The sequence below is a fragment of the Magnolia sinica genome, chromosome 3 (genome assembly GCF_029962835.1).
Source record: "Magnolia sinica isolate HGM2019 chromosome 3, MsV1, whole genome shotgun sequence".
Classification (NCBI taxonomy): Eukaryota; Viridiplantae; Streptophyta; class Magnoliopsida; order Magnoliales; family Magnoliaceae; genus Magnolia; species Magnolia sinica.
Genome location: NC_080575.1, coordinates 40030087 through 40042912, shown reverse-complemented (window position 1 = coordinate 40042912; position 12826 = coordinate 40030087).

Below are 12826 nucleotides of genomic sequence, written 5' to 3'. Positions count from 1 at the left end.
CATTTGGACAGGCCTAGATGAGGGAAAATACAAATATCAAGTTGATCCAAAGCTTTGGTGGGCCACCACGTGGACCCACCCATGATGAATATGTTGTATCCTTACCGTCCGTAGTCTGGACGGTGGACACCCACCTGCTGGGTACACCGTCCAGATCGGTGGACCCACATAAGTATATGTTTTATACACACCGTCCAGCGTCCAGACCCTGGACGCTGGACCTATTTCAAAATTAATAAATATTATTTTATATATATGTTATGTATATATTATAATATAAAATTATATTACAATAATGTAATGTGACATATATAGCTTCATGGCTGTACGTGTGGGCCCCATGTGGGACTCACCTTCATGTATGTTTTCCATACTCACATCGTCCGTCCATGGACGGTGCTGATGGACACACTGCTATGTATGTGCTCTGCACATACCCCCGCCCATCCAAATGGTAGCTCGTGTGGGGCCCACCCACACATACTGCACGTGTGGGATGGGACCACCTTGATGTATACATTCTATATTCTCACCGTCGATTGCTGGACGGTGGAGCTCTATGGGTTTTATCAGACGGTCCATCTATTAGGACGTCTGCGAGTTCAGTGAGTCCTACCTGTATTCACGTCAGCAAGTATTGCGGGCCATCATGTGGTATTTTTTTTTTAAATCCAGACTGTCAATATTTGTGAGGGTCCACCATGACGCATGCACTTCTCTTAGCCGTCCATCTGTCTCACCAGCATGGGACCCCATGATGTATTTATTTCATCCACACCGTCCAGAATATGTTGGACGGTGCTGGACAATGTTTGGGCGGCACTGATTTACATAGACAATGTTTGGATGGCGTTGATTTACTTAGACAATGTTTGGACAGTACTGATTTACCTGGACAATGTTTGGACAGTGCTAATCATCATACGTGGGCCATGTGTGCAGTGATACAAATGTTACACCTATAACTATTAAAATGATTCTTGGTGCGGCTCATATGATGAGGCCCACCTTGATATATTTGTGGCTGTCCATGAGGCCCGCCTTGATGTATTTATGGCCCATCCATGAGGCCCACCTCGATGAATTTGTAGCCCGTCCATGAGGCCCGACGTGTGGTATATGAGGCTCATGTAATGCGGTCCACTTGATGCTTATATGGCCCATGTAGTGTATTTAAGGGCCCATGAGCAGGGCCCACCTGTTATGTATATGTGGCCTTGTCAAGGCCCAATATGATGTTTTATGGCCCACCTTCATATATTTGTGGCCCATCCCTGAGGCCACCTTGATATATTAGTGCGGCCTATAAATGCAGCTCACTTGATGTGTATGAGGCCCATTAGTGTGGCCCATTGATGCGGCCCACATGGCGTATATGAGGCCCATATGATGAGGCCCGACTTAATGTTCACGAGGCCCATTATGATGTGTATTAGGCCCTTATTGTGCGACCCATTATGACGTGTATTAGGCCCATCGGTTGTGGCCCATTATGATGTATTTGAGGCCCATGGGCGAGGCCCGATGTGATGTATGTGTGGCCGTTAGGTTGTGTATGAATCCCTTATGTGGGCCACTCATTGAGAGCAATGTTGGTTAGATGTCCACATTGATGGGCAATGATGGTTAGATGTCCTCATTGTGACCTTTTCTTAGGCCTTGTTAAGACCATTCTTACTGATTTGCCGATTCTGATTGACGCGACCGATTTGCCAATTCCGATTATCGATCGATTCGATTGACGTGACCGATTTGCCGACTCTAATTATCGATCGATCCGATTCTCGTGACCGATTTGCCGATTCAAATTATCGATCGACCCTGATTGTCGTGGACGATTGTCGATTCCGATTGACGTGGCCGATTTACCGATTCTGAATTTCGATCGATCCCGATTGTCGTGGCCGATTACCGATTCTGTTTGACATGACCGATTTGCCGACTCTAATTATCGATCGACCCTGATTGTCGTGGCCGATTACCGATTCCGATTGACGTGGCAGATTTACCGATTCTGAATTTCGATCGATCCCGATTGTCGTGGCCGATTGCCGATTCTGTTTGACGTGACCAATTTGCCGACCCTAATTATCGATCGATCTAATTCTCATGACCAATTTGCCGATTCTGATTATCGATCGATCTCGATTGTCATGATCGATTTACCGATTTTAATTAGCGATCGAGGCTGATTATCGTGACCGATTTACCGATTTTGATTATCGATCGATCCGATTGTCGTGACCGATTTACCAATTCTAATTATCAATCGATTCGATTGTCGTGACCGATTTGTGATTCTGATTATCGATCGATCCGATTGTCGTGACTGATTTGCCGACTCTGATTATCGATCGATCCCAATTATCGTGACCGATTTGCCGATTTTGATTAGCGATCGAGGCTGATTATCGTGACCGATTTACCGATTCTGATTATCGATCAATCCGATTGTCGTGACCGATTTGCCGATTCTGATTATCGATTGATCTGATTGTCGTGACTGATTTGCTGACTCTAATTATCGATCGATCCCGATTGTCGTGACCAATTTGTCGATTTTGATTAGTGATCGAGGCTGATTATCGTGACCGATTTACCAATTTTGATTATCGATCGATTCAATTGTTATGACCGATTTGCCGATTCTGATTATCGATCGATCCGATTGTCGTGACTGATTTGCCGACTCTGATTATCGATCGATCCCGATTGTCATGATCGATTTGCCGATTTTGATCAGCGATCGAGGCTGATTATCGTGACCGATTTACCGATTTTGATTATCGATCGATCCGATTGTCGTGACCGATTTGCCGATTCTGATTATCGATCGATCCGATTGTCGTGACCGATTTGCCGATTCTGATTATCGATCGATCCGATTGTCGTGACCGATTTGCCGACTCTGATTATCGATCGATCTCGATTGTCGTGACCGATTTGCGATTTTGATTAGCGATCGAGGCTGATTATCGTGACTGATTTACTGATTTTGATTATCGATCGATCTGATTGTCATGACCGATTTACCGATTCTAATTATCGATCGATCCGATTGTCATGACCGATTCTGATTATCGATCGATCCGATTGTCGTGACTAATTTGCCGACTCTGATTATCGATCGATCCCGATTGTCGTGACCGATTTGTCGATTTTGATTAGCGATCGAGGCTGATTATCATGATCGATTTACCGATTTTGATTATCGATCGATCTGATTGTCGTGACCGATTTGCTGATTCTGATTATCGATCGATCCGATTATCGTGACCGATTTGCCGATTCTGATTATTGATCGATCCGATTGTTGTGACCGATTTGCCGATTTTTATTATCGATCGATCCCGATTGTCGTGACCGATTTGCCGATTCTAATTATCAATCGATCCGATTGTCATGACCGATTTACCGATTCTGATTAGCGATCGAGGCTGATTATCGTGACTGATTTATCGAGGCTGATTATTGATCGATCCCGATTGTCGAGGCCGAGTATTGAAGCCGATTTCGATTGTCAAGGTCGATTATATAGGCCGACTCCGATTGTTGAGGCCGATTCCGAGTGTCAATTCCGATTGTCGAGACCTATATGATGTATATGCGAACCGTAGTCGAGGCCTACTGTGATGTATTCATGGCCCATGCGCAAGGTCCATTGTGGTGTATTCGTGGCCTATGGGCAAGACCATTGTGATATGTATTAGGCCCATGATGTATGACGCATTTGATGTATTCATGACCTATGTGTAGGGCTCACATTTCATGTATTTGAAGCCCATGAGTAAGGCCCACCTGTTGTGTATATGTGGCCCTTGAATAAGGCCCATGGTGTTATATATTAAGTCCTTGTGTGAGGCCATGAGTTTACTATATATTAGGCTTTATGTGGGTCATTCCTTGAGGGTAATGCTGGTTAAATGTCCACATTATCGAGATCGATTGTCGATGCCGGTTCTTGATACCGATTATGAGTATATGACAGCAAAGCATCATGATACATGCCCATACGCATCATCTGCATGTTTGTTATGAGATGTGATTGACCATTGCATATGCTATAGGGTAGGTTGTTCATGGGGCTTCCTGATAGGCGGAGTTGCCCCACATGAGAGCACGACATGTGCAGGATTGATGCATGATTGGACTGTGTGACTCATGCATCTCGCATTTGTGTGGCATGACCACCGTACGCCCTAGCGACATCAGGGCCATAGCCTCCACAGGTATTTTGTTGATGGCCAGATGGGACACCGAAAATCTGTTCTACATGGGGTGCTATAGATATCCCTGGGTGAAAGTCCCTAAACCCTCTTGGTTCCAGAGGTTGCTCCAATGTCTAAACCGAGTGGATGCATGAGCGCATGAGGGCCGTATACCGTAGGCTGCGTCTCCCACTGTGTCGTAGTCGGTTGGAAGGGGGTACGGCCTTACCTGCCCGAGAGGAGGGGGCAATGTTAGGCTGAGTCTGACCAGCTCGAGGAATGGATTCGCTATCGACGAGCTGGGCCCGATATTGGCAGGCGGATAGTGAGGTTTCTTCCACTCACCTTGTTGTGCGCGATGGGGCGGCAATCTGGTTTAGAATGTAATAGACCCCGGTGATTTTCCACAGAGAAACCGTACTGATATGTGGACTTATTGAGCAGGAATTGCATATTCATTCATTCATTATTCACTCGGGTTGGTGGTGCGTAACTATTTGTTACGTGTACCTTCGCATAACCAGGATTTCGGTTGGGCGCACGACTAACCTGAGATCAGGAGTTTACTACTTGAGTCTGACTATCCAAATTTAGGTATGGGACTGGTTTGGATAGAAGTCCCTTGTGGTGGACCCCGTAGTCTGCAATACTACGTACTATCAACCCGACTTCACACTCCAGCATGGTCATTTCATTCGCACTGCATATTACATTGCAGCCACAGTACCTAGCATTTTAGGTTACTATGTTTCTGCACTTATATGGCCTAGACGGACTTAGCAGGATTTAAATATTGCATTGTGCCCTCAGTATATGATTTTTGGCTCTCTTTGACTCCTCCTTTGTATAGCTGATCTGTATTCCACTTACTCTAATATTATGTAACTTACGGACTTACTGGTATAATTCTGCTTACTCTGATATTGTATCTTGTCAGTATTTCCATTTATTCCATTGTATGATTTATGGCATTGTATTGCATACTTGGCCCTTACCTTGTGCACACACTTACACCACCCTCTAAGCTTTCTATAAGCTTATGCACGATAGATGCGTGCAGGTGATATTAGGTTGCAGCAATGTTGAGCTTGGAGCGTGCAGTGATCTTCTGGAGATTGATTTTTGATTTATGTATTTCCTTTTAGCACTGCACTCAATGATTATATTTGTGGATATGTGATGATGATGTTGCCTTTGTGAATTGGGTAATCTTGTGGTTATGCTTATTACGAGTTAAATGTTCGTTTAAAAAAAATAAAATAAATAAAAATCCTCCTTGTAGGATTCCAGGATCGGAATCTGGCGTCTGGACGCTAAGAGCCGGGAATGGGGTACTACGGAGGCTGTCGGCACTGGATTTGACAATCAGGATTCCTGTGAATCCGATTTCCGGGTTTGGTGCATGACAGTTTAAAACAGAGTTTTGCTAACTACGATGACGACCCAAAATGAAATTCCATCAGGAGGGAAAAAAAAACATTCATGGAATGAATTGCTATTTGCAACCACATCCCAAAAATCCAATACATCCATCTGGTGATTGGTCGCTGATACAAGTGAATAAGGCTAGGATAAGGACAACCACCAATCCATATTCATTCAACATGTGAGATCCACCCAATGAGTTCACTTAGTGGTGCAAGTCGGCATGTGTGGAGCATCCTTGGCAGGTGCGGGATGTCCAGCTGCAAATAGCATTCGCTTTCACAGTATTATTCAGTTTCACATCCAAAGAATCTGGTGTCCTTTGCATTCCGTAATGGCGTGTTGCAAGCACCAGATTTTGATGATGTTGCGGTAATGAAGTTAGAAAGTAATATCATCAAAATGCTTGACTCGGTTTTATGTCCAACGCGGAGAAAATGCTTAAATTAGTTAGAAAGAGTGAAATTAAATAAAATGATGTCCAAGTCCAACCGGTTGCATCACAAGGTAAGGTCCACCCAACGGACAAAGGTCGACGCACCATGAGGAAATTAGCCTTATTTACTCACTATGTGGGCCATACCATGGTTCAGTCGATGAGTTGATATGGAACGATTGAAAAGTCAGAAGTTGTACACTAGGTGGACTGTAACGCAACCAATTAGACTTTAGACTCAAATAAAATGATCACACAAAAGAAGAGAGGAACAGGCTCAGCGTACCTCCATCTTGCAATCTCTCTCTCTCTCTCTCTCTCTCTCTCTCTACAGATTGAGAAGTGAATGTAACTAGGATATACGAAGGTTGTTCTGTGCATTTTATAACCGTGGAGTGGCAAAACGTGAACAATCATATTTCTACTACAAGTAAGGTACAAAATGTATTATTTAGGATTTTTACAAAGTAGTACTTTGTTAATACAATATTTACATTCTGTTGCCTTTTAAAATTCAGTTTTCATTAAGATACCTCATTAATCAAGTTATTGCCAGAGAGGTAGCTTTTGTTAGTTTTTCTTGACTTCCATTGTAATCTTTCTTAAAATAACAAAAATGCCCACTAATTAGACTCGCACAAGAAAATTAAAAACATAGTTACATGGAAAGGGGATTGCGTCCCACCACGCCTACATGATAATCCGTCCTGGCAGGGGCTGTGGAGCCCGCCATGATATATGGGTTTCATCCACACTGTCCATCCATTTTTACAGGTCATTTTAGGCATGAGCTCCAAAATGAGGTAGATCCAAGGCTTAAGTGGACCACACCACAGGAAGCAATGGTGATAATGACACCTACTCTTGAAACCTTCCAAGGGGCCTCCGTGCTGTTTATTTTCCATTCACCCTACTCGTAAGGTCACATATTCCTAGATGAAGGAAAAAAAACACATTTCAGCTTGATCTAAAACTTTTATGACCCCTAAAAGTTTTCAGTAGTAGATGTTTAATCCCAAATGTATCGTCCACTTGAGCCTTTTAACTGACTCTCTTTTTGGCCTGTATCTAAAATGATCTGGCAAAATTGATGGACGGCGTGGATGAAAAACTCATATGTCAATATGGCCCCACCGAGTCCTGCAGGAGGAAGTCCACTTTAAGTGAGATGTAATTATCATTAATGAGGTATAATTATGGAGAAAATCTTAAAAAGAGAAAAGAATATATCTAAAGTTTTTTTGTTCCGAAGGCAGGTTGCATAGGGATGTGGTTAATGGTAGGTGATATGTGGGCTCACCATGATGTATGTGTTTTATCCACGCCATCCATCCATTTTTGGAGATCATTTTAGGGCATGAGCCTAAAAATGAGGCAATTCCAAGTCTCAGGCGGACCACAGGGTAGGAAACAATGGTGATTGAATGTGGGCCATTAAAAAATCTTGTGGGCTACAAATATTTTGGATGAAGCTGATATTTGATTTTCTCTTCATCCAAGTTTGTGTGTCCTTATCAACAGTTGGATGGAAAATAAACATTGTGGACATTACAGTATGCCCTATGCCCTAGGAGGTTTTTAATGGAGGAGTTCAATAAGCACTGTTAACTATGGTATGGTCAACCTGGTATTTTTGCCTTGAAAGGAATTGGCAAAATGGATAGACAACATGGATATGCAATACAACATCAGGCTGGGCCCAACGGTCAGGGCCAGTGAGGCCCATCCGTATGTAATCCGAAAACCCTTTAACGGTAGGGATGACTGTGACATACATCAGAGTGGGCCCAATGGTCAGGGCCGGTGAGGCCCATCCTTAAATAATCCAGAAACCCTTTAACAGTAGGGATGATTGTGACCTCGGACATAAGAGATATTTCTGTTCCTGGGGCTCTGTGGGGTCCACACACTATGCCAAAACAGTGAAAAAAAGACGGTCTAAAACCGTCTCAAATGACAAAAAAGGACGGTCATGGACCGTCGCAAGGGCCGTCAAATTCTAACTTGTCGTATTACTTAAAGGATGGTCGAAAACCGTCATTTTTATTGACAAAAAAAAGACGACCATGGATCGTCCTAAAAAAGGACGGTCGTGAACAGTCCTTAAAAAGGACGGTCTCGGACCGTCTCATATAAGCCTTTAAAGGACGGCCATCGACCGTCCTTTAAAAGGACGGCCAGCGACCGTCCTTAAAAAAGCCTGTCGTAGACCGTCTCTGATAAGCCTTCAAAGGACGGCCATAGACCGTCCTTTAAAAGGACGATCATGGACCATCCTTAAAAAGAACTGCCATGGACCGTCTCTTATGGGCCTTCAAAGGATGGCCATTGACCGTCCTTTAAAAGGACGGTCATGGACCGTCCTTAAAAAGGACTATCATGGACCGTCCTTTATAAGAGGGTCAATATACACTTGTTACAATATATATTTCATCGTATTCTTCCTGATATACACCTGTTATATAATATATTTCATCATATTCACATTCACATCCATCTAAACAACCTAGACTACGTAAATCCAACATAAACTATATTCATCCAAACATAAACTACATCCATCCAAACACAAGCAGTCTTATCCACATTACATTCATCCACACATAAATACATATAAGTTTAACATCATAAATAAAAAAAGAAAAAAAATCAACAACAATTTTCTTTTTGCGTCTTTCACCTGAAAAAAAAATATTAAATCAACAAAATATTATAATTCAGAATCATGAAGAATTGCATAAACTTCTTCCAAAAAAGTGAGCACTTTTTAAAAATAAAACTGATCATTAAAATACGTTTAGGTTTAGGTTTTAGGTTTAGGTTTAGGTTTAGGATTAGGTTTTAGGTTCTAGGTTATAGGTTACAGGTTAAGGTTTAGGTTATAGGTTTTGGTTTAGGTTTAGGCTTAGGTTATAGGTTTAAGTTAAGGTTTAGGTTTTAGTTATAGGTTATAGTATATAGGTTATAGCTTTAGGGAATTGAGAATAGGTTAACGTTAAGGTTTAGGTTTAGGAAATCGGGTCTGAGTTCGGGATCAGGTTTAGGTTTAGGTTAGGGAGTTGAGATTAGGATTAGGTGTATGTTTAGGTTCAAGGATTTGAGAATATATTTCGATTTTAGGTTTAGGTTTTGGTTTTAGGCTTATGTTTAGTTTATAGGTTTAGGTTATAAGTGCAGGTAATAGGTTTAGGTTTATGTTAGGTTATAGGTTAAGGTTTAGGTTTAGGAAATCGGGTTCGGGTTCGGGATCGGGTTTAGGTTTGGGTTTTCAAGTTTAGGTTTAGGTTTAGGTTAAGGAGTTGAGATTAGGATTAGGTGTAGGTTTAGGTTTAGGGATTTGAGAATACATTTCGATTTTAGGTTTAGGTTTAGGTTTTAGGCTTATGTTTAGGTTATAGGTTTAGGTTTAGGTTAGGTTATAGGTTTAGGTTTAGGTTAGGTTATAGTTAAGGTTTAGGTTTAGGAAATCGGGTTTGGGTTCAGGATCGGGTTTAGGTTTGGGTTTTCAAGTTTAGGTTTAGGTTTAGGTTAGGGAGTTGAGATTAGGTTTAGGTGTAGGTTTAGGTTTATGGATTTGAGAATACATTTAGGTTTTAGGTTTAGGTTTATGTTATTGGTTATAGGTTTAGGTTTAGGTTTAAGTTTAGGTCATAAGCTATAGGTTTAGGGAATTGAGAATATGTTAATGTTTAGATTTAGGAAATTAGGTACGGGTTCGGGATCGGGTTTAGGTTTGGGTTTTCAAGTTTAGGTTTAGGTTTAGGTTAAGGAGTTGAGATTAGGATTAGGTGTAGGTTTAGGTTTAGGGATTTGAGAATACATTTAGGTTTTAGGTTTAGGTTTAGGTTTAGGTTATAAGTTATTGGTTTAGGTTAAAGTTTAAGTTTAGGTTTAGGTTTAGGTTTAGGTTATAAGCTATAGGATTAGGGAATTGAGAATAGGTTAAGGTTTAGGTTTAGGAAATCGGGTTCGGGTTCAGGATTGGGTTTAGGTTTGAATTTTCAAGTTTAGGTTTAGGTTTAGGTTAGGGAGTTGAGATTAGGATTAGGTGTAGGTTTGGGTTTAGGAATTTGAGAATATATGAGGTTTTAGGTTTATTTTTAGGTTATATGTTATAGGTTTAGGTTTAGGTATAGGTATAGGTTATAAGCTATAGGTTTAGGGAATTGAGAATAGGTTAAGGTTTAGGTTTAGGAAATCGGGTTCGGGTTCGAGATCGGGTTTAGGTTTGGGTTTTCAAGTTTAGGTTTAGGTTAGGGAGTTAAGATTAGGATTAGGTGTAGGTTTAGGTTTAGGGATTTGAGAATACATTTAGGTTTTAGGTTTAAGTTTAGGTTATAGGTTACATGTTTAGGTTTAGGTTTAGGTTAAGGTTATAGGTTATAGGTTTAGGTTTAGGTTTAGGTTATAAGCTATAGGTTTAGGGAATTGAGAATAGGTTAAGGTTTAGGATTAGGAAATCGGGGTTGGGTCGGGTTTTGGTTTGGGTTTTCAAGTTTAAGTTTAGGTTTAGGTTAGGGAGTTGAGATTAGGATTACATGTTGGTTTAGGTTTAGGGATTTGAGAATACATTTAGGTTTAGGTTTAAGAAATCGGGTTCGGGTTCGGGATCGGGTTTAGGTTTGGGTTTTCAAGTTTAGGTTTAGGTTTAGGTTATGGAGTTGAGATTAGGATTATGTGCAGGTTTAGGTTTAGGGATTTGAGAATACATTTAAGTTTTAGGTTTATGTTTAAGTTATATGTTATAGGTTTAGGTTTAGGTTTAGGTTAAGGTATAGGTTTAGGTTTCGGTTTAGGTTATAAGCAATAGGTTTAGGGAATTGAGAATAGGTTAAGGTTTATGTTTAGGAAATCGGGTTCGGGTTCGGGATCGGGTTTAGGTTTAGGTTAGGGAGTTGAGATTAGGATTAGGTGTAGGTTTAGGTTTAGGGATTTGAGAATACATTTAGGTTTTAGGTTTAGGTTACAGGTTTAGGTTTAGGTTTAGGTTTAGGTTAAGGTTTAGGTTTAGGTTATAAGCTATAGGTTTAGGGAATTGGGAATAGGTTAAGGTTTAGGTTTAGGTTTAGGAAATCGGGTTCGGGTTCGGGATTGGGTTTAGGTTTGGGCTTTCAAATTTAGGTTTAAGTTTAGGTTAGGGAGTTGAGATTAGGATTAGGTGTAGGTTTAGGTTTAAGGATTTGAGAATACCCTTAGGTTTTAGGTTTAGGTTTAAGTTATAGATTTAGGTTTAGGTTAGGTTATAGGTTAAGGTTTAGGAAATTGAGAATAGGTTAAGGTTTAGGTTGAGGAAATCGGGTTTGGGTTCAGGATTGGGTTTAGGTTTGGGTTATCAAGTTTAGGTTTAGGTTTAGGTTAGGGAGTTGAGATTAGGATTAGGTGTAGGTTTAGGCTTAGGGATTTGAGAATACATTTAGGTTTTAGGTTTATATTTAGGTTACAGGTTATAGGCTTAGGTTTAGGTATAGGTTTAGGTATAGGTTTAGGTTTACGTTTAGGTTATAAGATTTAGGTTTAGGGAATTGAGAACAAGTTAAGGTTTAGGTTTAGGAAATCGGGTTCGGGTTCGGGATCAGATTTAGGTTTTGGTTTAGGTTAGGGAGTTTAGATTAGGATTAGGTGTAGGTTTAGGTTTAGGGATTTGAGAATACATTTAGGTTTTAGGTTTAGGTTTAGGTTATAAGTTACAGGTTTAGGTTTAGGTTTAGGTTTAGGTCAAGGTTATAGGTTATATGTTTAGGTTTAGGTTTAGGTTATAAGATATAGGTTTAGGGAATTGAGAATAGGTTAATGTTTAGGTTTAGGAAATCGGGTTCGGGTTCGGGATCGAGTTTAGGTTTGGGTTTTCAAATTTAGGTTTAAGTTTAGGTTAAGGAGTTGAGATTTGGATTAGGTGTAGGTTTAAGGGTTTGAGAATACACTTAAGTGTTAGGTTTAGGTTTAGGTTATAGATTTAGATTTAGGTTAGGTTATAGGTTAAGGTTTAGGGAATTGAGAATAGGTTAAGGTTTAGGTTTAGGAAATCGGGTTCGGGTTCAGGATCAGGTTTAGGTTTGGGTTATCAAGTTTAGGTTTAGGTTTAGGTTAAGGAGTTAAGATTAGGATTAGGTGTAGGTTTAGGTTTTGGGATTTGAGAATACATTTAGGTTTTAGGTTTATGTTTAGGTTATAGGTTATAGGTTTAGGTTTAGGTATAGGTTTAGGTTTCGGTTTAGGTTATAAGCTATAGGTTTAGGGAATTGAGAATAGGTTAATGTTTAGGTTTAGGAAATCGGGTTCGGGTTCGGGATCGAGTTTAGGTTTGGGTTTTCAAATTTAGGTTTAAGTTTAGGTTAAGGAGTTGAGATTTGGATTAGGTGTAGGTTTAAGGGTTTGAGAATACACTTAAGTGTTAGGTTTAGGTTTAGGTTATAGATTTAGATTTAGGTTAGGTTATAGGTTAAGGTTTAGGGAATTGAGAATAGGTTAAGGTTTAGGTTTAGGAAATCGGGTTCGGGTTCAGGATCAGGTTTAGGTTTGGGTTATCAAGTTTAGGTTTAGGTTTAGGTTAAGGAGTTAAGATTAGGATTAGGTGTAGGTTTAGGTTTTGGGATTTGAGAATACATTTAGGTTTTAGGTTTATGTTTAGGTTATAGGTTATAGGTTTAGGTTTAGGTATAGGTTTAGGTTTCGGTTTAGGTTATAAGCTATAGGTTTAGGGAATTGAGAATAGGTTAAGGTTTAGGTTTAGGAAATCGGGTTCAGGTTCAGGATCGGG